Raw genomic sequence first — 8,075 nt, 5'->3', positions numbered from 1 at the left:
AAAATTAATTAACTGCAGTTTAAGGAAATTACTGCAGTTGGTTTCCAGAAATTAAAGAAAGACTGCAGTTGGCTTCCATAATTGTAAGCAGCGGTTGGTAAAAATCTTAATGGAACTTAACAGCAAAATATTCCGCTCTGCCATCAGGTAAAACTCAGCTCTGCTAAATATACCGATCCTTTTTCTTTTATGCTATGTTAAAGAGTATGGTTATCATTCCTATTTCTTTCATGTTCTGTTCATGATTGAGTTTAAGTTAATTTCTATTTTAATGAAACAATAATAGGTAAATTCTGGTTTGATGACAGCAGCTTTCAGGTAGAATTCATCTATGCTAACGCCCTTCCTTCAGCTTTCAGGTAAAGATCTGGCAATGGAGCAAAAGATTCCACTCTGCCGTCAGGTAAAAGTCAGCTTTGCTAAATATACCGATCCTTTTTCTTTTATGCTATGTTAAAGAGTATGGTTTTCATTCCTCTTTCTTTCATGTTCCGTTCATTTTCAGTTCATGATTAACTTTAAATTAATTGCTATTTTAATGAAACAATCATAGGTAAATTCTGGTTTGATGACAGGCCAAACAATTCTGCTCAGCTTTAAGGTAGAATTCATCTATGCTAACGCCCTTCCTTCAGCTTTCAGGTAAAGATCTGGCAATGGAGCGAAAGATTCCACTCTGCCATCGGGTAGAAGTCATCTCTGTTAAACATGCCGATCCTCTTTCTTTCTTGCGATCTTACTCTTCTTTCTTGCGATCTTAAAAGAGCATAGTTATCATTCCTCTTTCTTTCATGCTCTGTTCATTTTCCTCCAAGATTAGGGTAAATTAGTTGTTATGTTAATGAAACAATAATCGGTAAATTCTGGTTTGGTCGATGCTGATAACTGGATGCTGCCGTAGCTATGGGTTGCAGCGCATGATGATTTATTTTTAGATACAAGTATGGGTATGTGATATTTTAAGTAGTTGTTTTTAAGCGTATTTTTTTGGATTTTTTGGATTAGAATTGGTTGGAAAATTTTGAGATTGAAATCTTAATATATGTTATTTAAATTGGATAATTGATTGGATATAGATTCAGGGTCCTGAAAAACCTTAGAGCACTTAGATTGTGTAAGAATTAACTATCAAAATTATGATTCAATAAATTCTTGCCAAATTTTAGAAAAATTAGACAAAAAAAACACAAATTTTTTTTCCAAAAATCTTATTAAAATTAATTCAATATTTTAAACATTCCCAGAATTTACAAATTGACTGCTAGCTTTAATAAAAAATTTAGTTAAAGAATAATCAGTAATCAGGTGATATAAAACAGATAAGCTACCCAGCATTATCGCAGGTATTTGATCTCTTTTCTTAAGGTCTTACAAGTAAAGTAGACTCCAATGCGTTTTACAGTATTTGCACGTTTTCCATTAAAAGCTAGAAATGAAGTCTTGACATAATTACGGTGTTGCGATATTTATTTCCAATTTTCCAAAAAAATAATTAAGCAGTTGCGATATTTATTTCTCATTAGTCCCTGCCTACAGCAGCGCAGGGACTGTAGCGTCCAATCGAGCCTTGACGAGTTATTAATTTTTTTTATTGACTGTAAATTTTTACTCTTTAAGTAAAGTTTATTGTGGGTTATTTGGCTTTAAAAAATTTTAACCAAATTTTGGAATTCACTCTTTTATTGCAAGCTTCTCTTGCTCTGATGTGATTTTAGTGAGGGCAGTTATTTTATCCTAGGGTTTTTCTTGCCCAGATGTGATTTTAGTGAGGGTAAGTTATTTTATCCTAAGGTTCCTAAGGTTTTTAAAACAAAGGTCGAGCAAGCTATCTTATGTAAAGTAATAAGGTTCCGAGAAGTTATTTTATGCAAAGTTTTTGTAATGTTTCTAGCTTACACTTGTTTACACTTGTCACTGTTGCCTGCTGACATGATTGTTTACACTTGTCGCCACCTCTCTTTTTATCTATCTATTCCATCACCCTCTTGCCCCTCTTCATTCCATTGTAGACAGATTGTTCATCCACTCTTCATTCCAGTGCATGTTAGCAAAAGATTAAGATGTTTCAGGAAGGACCACAACTATTGCAATTCATCCACGACCAGAGTTATTGCAGTTAATCCACTCTTCATTCCCATGTTTGCCCAGTCAGTGTATATCTGATTTATAATGAATTTGATTACTAGAAGGTGTTGGCCATTCTATATCTTTTGATCTGGCAATAAAATCTATCGTTTTCCTTGTATAATCTTGTGTTTATATGCATTGTGACAAAATTTGCAGATTTCAGATCTGGAGGAAGGTTGAACAGCTACAAGGGTGGTTAAGCCGATGGATAAGCATAAATTAGGGTTTCATAGATATATAATTATTATGTGTCTTGTATATGCAGATGGTGGCTATTTATTATTGAACGCGTCCCCTGATATAGATATCCCCCCAGGTGCCATTATTGGCTGCCTTTGCATGATATAGGTGATAAGTTTCAATAGTTCAATTCAATATAGAAGATCTGGAGGTTCGTCTAACCCTGATTAAATATATTTTAATTCAATATTTTCCATAATTCAATGAAATATAGAACGTTAAGCGATTCTTCTGATCTCAACCGAAACAATTTTCGCTAGCAGATTAGGAGGTATGTATAAGTTCAATACGTGTGACTGCACACCATAGGCTGGACTAAAATGGTCGATAGTCAGACCTAATTAAACACCCCTAACTTTGGGTGAGAGATCCAGTAACGAAAGAACCTGTTTTAATTTGATTGAAATATCTTGCAAGGTTCGTGTTGTCTTTGTTTAATTAGATTTATCATGGCGCTCGATGACAATATTCTATCTGAATTTCCATGGACAAGGTTAAGTTTTGTAAAACTCTATTGTGGAAAAATGTAAGTAATTGTATTCTGAATATAACGTAATTTCATTTTCACATGCCTCTCGCTTTCCCCTGAGATGTACTTTCACATGCTTCTCGCTTTACGGGCTAGGAATTCGAGGGTTTAATAGATTTAGTATTAATAAAGTTGTTTTATTTTTCTGGATGCGGGCTAGGAATTCGAGGGTTTAATAGATTTAGTATTAATAAAGTTGTTTTATTTTTCTGGATGCAATGAGATGGAACTCACACCAACGAGAATGAATGTGATTAAGAAATTGAATACATTCTTCCCACTAAAATGCAATATTTCATAATACCAGCTATACTCGGAGGATAGAGTATTGTTTTGACTGGAAAACCCCTGGTATTGTTTGATTAAATTGGTTTTGACTGTAGTGTTATTATAAAATGTTGGTATCCAATCATACCAGCACCATTTGAGTACCTTTTGGCCCTTCTAACATCTCATAAGCACATGGATTACCTTAGTTATATATCAAAATACTACGATTCTCTACTTCTCTCTATCATTTTTCTATATATTCAAGAATTGGGGTTTTAATTCCCATATTTTCATAACTGCATTTTTTTTCAAATTAAAATACATTCTTCAAATTCTGCATCTTATTAATGTTGAGCATTATAGACAGATCTATGACACTCCTTGTCAACTTTTTCTTCTAAAGGGTGATCTACTCATTGCTTTTCAGAAAGCAATGTGAACATGAAAGGACTAACGCAGTTAAATGCCTTAATATGCTAGATGGACTTGCAGCCAAACAAATTGTAGTCAAAATACTTGAGAGAATTTATTATGTCTTAAGTCGTCAAGCTGCCAGGAATTTCAAATTTAAATTTCAGTTAATAAATATTTTGACTTTTAACTTTGGTAAAGTCCATATTACCGGAAATGAAGTCAACATTCATTGATTTGTTTGTGCGATATCGCACTGCTCTTAAAAAAAATTATTCCAATTTTAGCGATGTGGAGGTTACACATAATCTATGTATCAAATGTTGGAAAGAGGTGTATTTTTAAGAAGGCAATGGTTCCCAAAATTGCATGGTGCGCCCATCTCATCCAGCTGGATCAAAGGGATCGACAGTAGCTGAGGTGGTTTCAACACATATTGGAAGGGCCTTGAGTTGTCAAACTGTAAGGAATTTCACATTTTAATTTTAGTTATTGCAGACTTTACCTTTTATTTTTGCTGGAGTCCATATTACCGGAAATGAACTCCACATTCATTAATGTGATTGTGGGACGATCCTTAAAAAGATGATGCAAAGTTCATCAATGTGGAGGTTGCATAAGTTCTATGTCAAAATGTTGGGAAGATGTGTTCTTTTACTATATAATATTTCTGGGGTGTAATCCCTTGTTCTAATAGAAAATTAAATTTTCTAGGTAGATAGAAAATTAAATTTTCCAGGTAATTCTATAACATATGACAATAAACTAACAACATGGATTCAAGATTGCCTTCCAAGAATTCCTTCCACTTGTTTATTGGGTGCACTAGAGGAAGCTGAAGTTGGGTGAGCCATGGCCAGGCAAACAATAGAATCAACAGGGGTGAGGAACCATTCTGACTGGCTCCTACCATGGAGGAGGGCTCTAATATGAACCCTGGAAGGAGAATACTAGCCATGGTGGCCAGATTGGGGCTTAGAGGAGTCTGTGAGGACATCTAGAGCAGAAACTTAGCCTCTGCTACCTGGATCTATTGTACAAGTGCCATTTTATTAACTTGCAACACTGCCATATGCAATTTTTTACTCATTTGTTTCTAAATTTTGTGATCTTTATCCCTGGTGACTATGTATGTGTTCCGACCATTCTAAAATTCACCAGTTCTGTGATCTTTATTCCTGGTGACTACGTATGTGTTCCAACCATTCTAAAATCCACGAATTTGTCCATCTGGGAATCTATATTTCTCAGGTTTGCAAGCTTCAAAGTGCAATAAGGTAAGATATTAGAAATGCCTTAACCATTTCTTTGTTGAAGATATTAGAAATGCCTTAACCATTTCTTTGTTTTCAAGTATCTCATTGCAAGCAAGAGAGTGATTTATCGGCTGCTGAAGGTCTTCAATCAACTGAGACTCACCGGCTTACCATGTTAAAGTCGCAGTTTCATTTAGAAGATTTGGTTGTTGAAGGTTTTCAATCAACTGAGACTCACCCGCTGACCGTGTTAAGATTGCAGTTTTATTTAAAACATTTTTTATGGCTAATTAAACAATCAATTTAACTAGCTCAAGAAACTACTAGTCATTTCTATTATCTTTAAACTTATGAAACATTATGAAATATTCCACTATTCCAATATGCTAAACAATCGTTTTACATATATCCAAATATTATAAGTAATGATGCTTAGTTTTTCTTGGACCCAGGCGGTTAGTTTTTCTTGGACCTAGACCCGGTAGGGACCACTGCTGGTCTTTCATGAGACTTTTTAGAAGTTTTTTAAGTGAAAATGTGCGAGCTAAAATTTCACCATTATTGTACAGGGATGAGCAAGCCGAAACTCCAACAAATCATATTTAATATTTATTTGATTTCTTCTTATATCCCTATGAGTGAAATGGTATTAAATGCATTTTAGAATATTTCCATGATTTACATCAAAATCTAGGGTTGTGTATCTCGGGAAATGAAAAACACAGTAGTGGAAATGCTAGATCAGTAGGTGATAGTAAGTTCACGGAGGAGAGGTTTGGTGAAGTGCGGTTTAGTTATCGTTAAAGTGCGAGTCGGAACTTTCAGCATTGTTGTATTTATTTGATTTCTTATTATATTCCTATAAGTTAAAGTGCGAGTCGGAACTTTCAGCATTGTTGTATTTATTTGATTGCTTATTATATTCCTATCAGTGAAACGGGATAAGTGCATTTTAGAGTTGTGATTTGCGGGGACTTTAGAGTTGTGTGTTTTTGGGGAAACTTTCATGCTATAGATTAAAATATAGAGTTCTAGAAATGAATTGGTAGGCGGTCGTAAGTTTATGAACTCAAGGGGTTAATTTAAGAGGTGTTAAGTGTCGCTAAATTATTATGTTATATTTTTTTTAATTTTTTTTAAGTTTAATTTTAATTTTAATGATGTAGATTGTTTAAAGTTTTATTTTAAAATTATAAAAAATAATGGAATAATATTAATAAAAATTGTAATTATATTAAAAAATAATACAAATAAGAATATATATATATATATATATAATTGATTTATTCTTATTTAAATGAAAGGAATAGTTATTTTTTAAAGTATTTTTATGTTTTTATTAAAAATTATGATACTTAAAAATTTATAAATAAAGTTTTAAAAATAAATAAGGACATTTCTTTCTGGTTTTTGGGTAAAGGATAAGGGATTTAGAATAATTCTAACTCTTTTAAGTGAGAAGTTTGCTTTATTTTCATCACTTTGTCCTTATATTATATTGTTAAAGAGTTTTTTTACCAAATGTTAGAAAAAGTTATTCAATAAAAGATCTAGAACAACTTAATCTCTTCTAATCCACAAGTTTCCTAATAAGCTTATTTCCATTTTTATATGGTCTTTCACTTTGTCCCCAGACTATGGTGTTAGAGAGCTTCCTTTGTGCGAAATGTTAGAAACAACATTTCACAAACTTGCTTTTAAATCTTCATACCTTGGCATATAAGTATAAATTCTCAAGGTTGGAAAAATTGTTTTTCAAGATTTCTGAACCCTCCCCCACTTTGATTATGATTCATAAGTCTTCCCTTAAGAGTAGATGATTTTTAACAATTAAACCTTATCGTTTATTGTTATTTTTTTTGTTTGTCAAGTTGTCTGAGTCCTGAGATTACTGCAGGATTAATCTTTGGCTGAAGAAGTCGTGACCTAGGGGTATCTAAGCCATCAAAATCGCCCTGAAATCGCAATTAATCATTATTGTTTATTGTTATTTTTTTTGTTTGTCAAGTTGTCTAAGTCCTGAGATTACTACAGGATTAATATTTGGCTTAAGAAGTCGTGACCTAGGGGTATCTAAGCCATCAAAATCGCCCTGAGATTGCACTCAGCCTGGGCCACACCAGCCCTTAACACGGTTGGATTTTTGCTTGTGGAGTTTCAAACTAGTGACCTTCACATCACAACGTGACTTAATAGTGCACCCCATCACCGTCTATTCTACACCCCATAGGTGTTGTTTATTGTTTTTAATAATTAGAAATTAAGAAGACTTAAAATTCATTGTTCCTAAGAACTCCAATTTCTAATCACTATATTATTTTCCTTATTAAATATTGCTCCTAGATTATAATATTCTTACATATCATATGAAAATAGGTTATGAAAATTGCTAAACATAAGATTGTTAGCAATATCTTTTAAACATTTCGAATGTAAAACTTGGTTCATTGAATATTTGATGTGTTTCTTATTACTAGGCATATGTTTTGAATAAATGAAAATTCATTCAGGTAGTTATTTATATAGAAAGTAGTAAACATAAGTTCTAAAAGCATTAATGTTTGGAAATCTATTTCCTGATGCCTTATAAGCATTTACATCTTTAAAATTGAATCCCTAATTTCTTAGAACTTTTCTATTTCTAATTCCAGGCATGACTATGTATGGTTGAGAGTTGCTCTAGGTGTGATTTCTTTAGATGAGATGTCGACAATTGTGAGAAGTCGGTTATATCTAAAGAAATCTCATTTAAAAAGTGGTTATGGATTCATATTCTCTGTTGGAATAGAAAGACATATGTGAACATTATGCACATTAGTTACATCTAATACTTTTATGCTATTCAACACTAGGAATATCTCATCTATTGAAGGTGTAAGAATTGTGGTGACAATGGCTCTTCTGCTACCTGGGGTATATACTAGCCAAACTTTATACAAATCTAGCATTGGAATAGATGACCCCACTCAACTTTTAAGTAAAAGTCAAGTCATCACTAAGAAACAAGGTGTTATTGTAGCTATCATTCATTTTTTTTTCATTTTAGATTAGGTTCAATTAATTATTATGATGATGTAACAATAATGGGTAAATATTAGTTTGGTTGATGTTGATAAAAAATGGTTGTTGCAACGAAAGATGATCGGTTTCAAATCCAAATGTTGATAATTGGGCAAGTATTTTAAAATAATACATTCATGTGTTTCACAAATTTGTGGATAACATCAAAAAATAAGAGTTAA

This window comes from Pinus tabuliformis, chromosome Q (genome assembly GCF_031772625.1).
Source record: "Pinus tabuliformis cultivar Carrire ecotype Pingquan chromosome Q, CPIR1, whole genome shotgun sequence".
In the NCBI taxonomy this organism is placed as follows: domain Eukaryota; kingdom Viridiplantae; phylum Streptophyta; class Pinopsida; order Pinales; family Pinaceae; genus Pinus; species Pinus tabuliformis.
Note: the sequence above shows the minus strand (reverse complement) of the source record.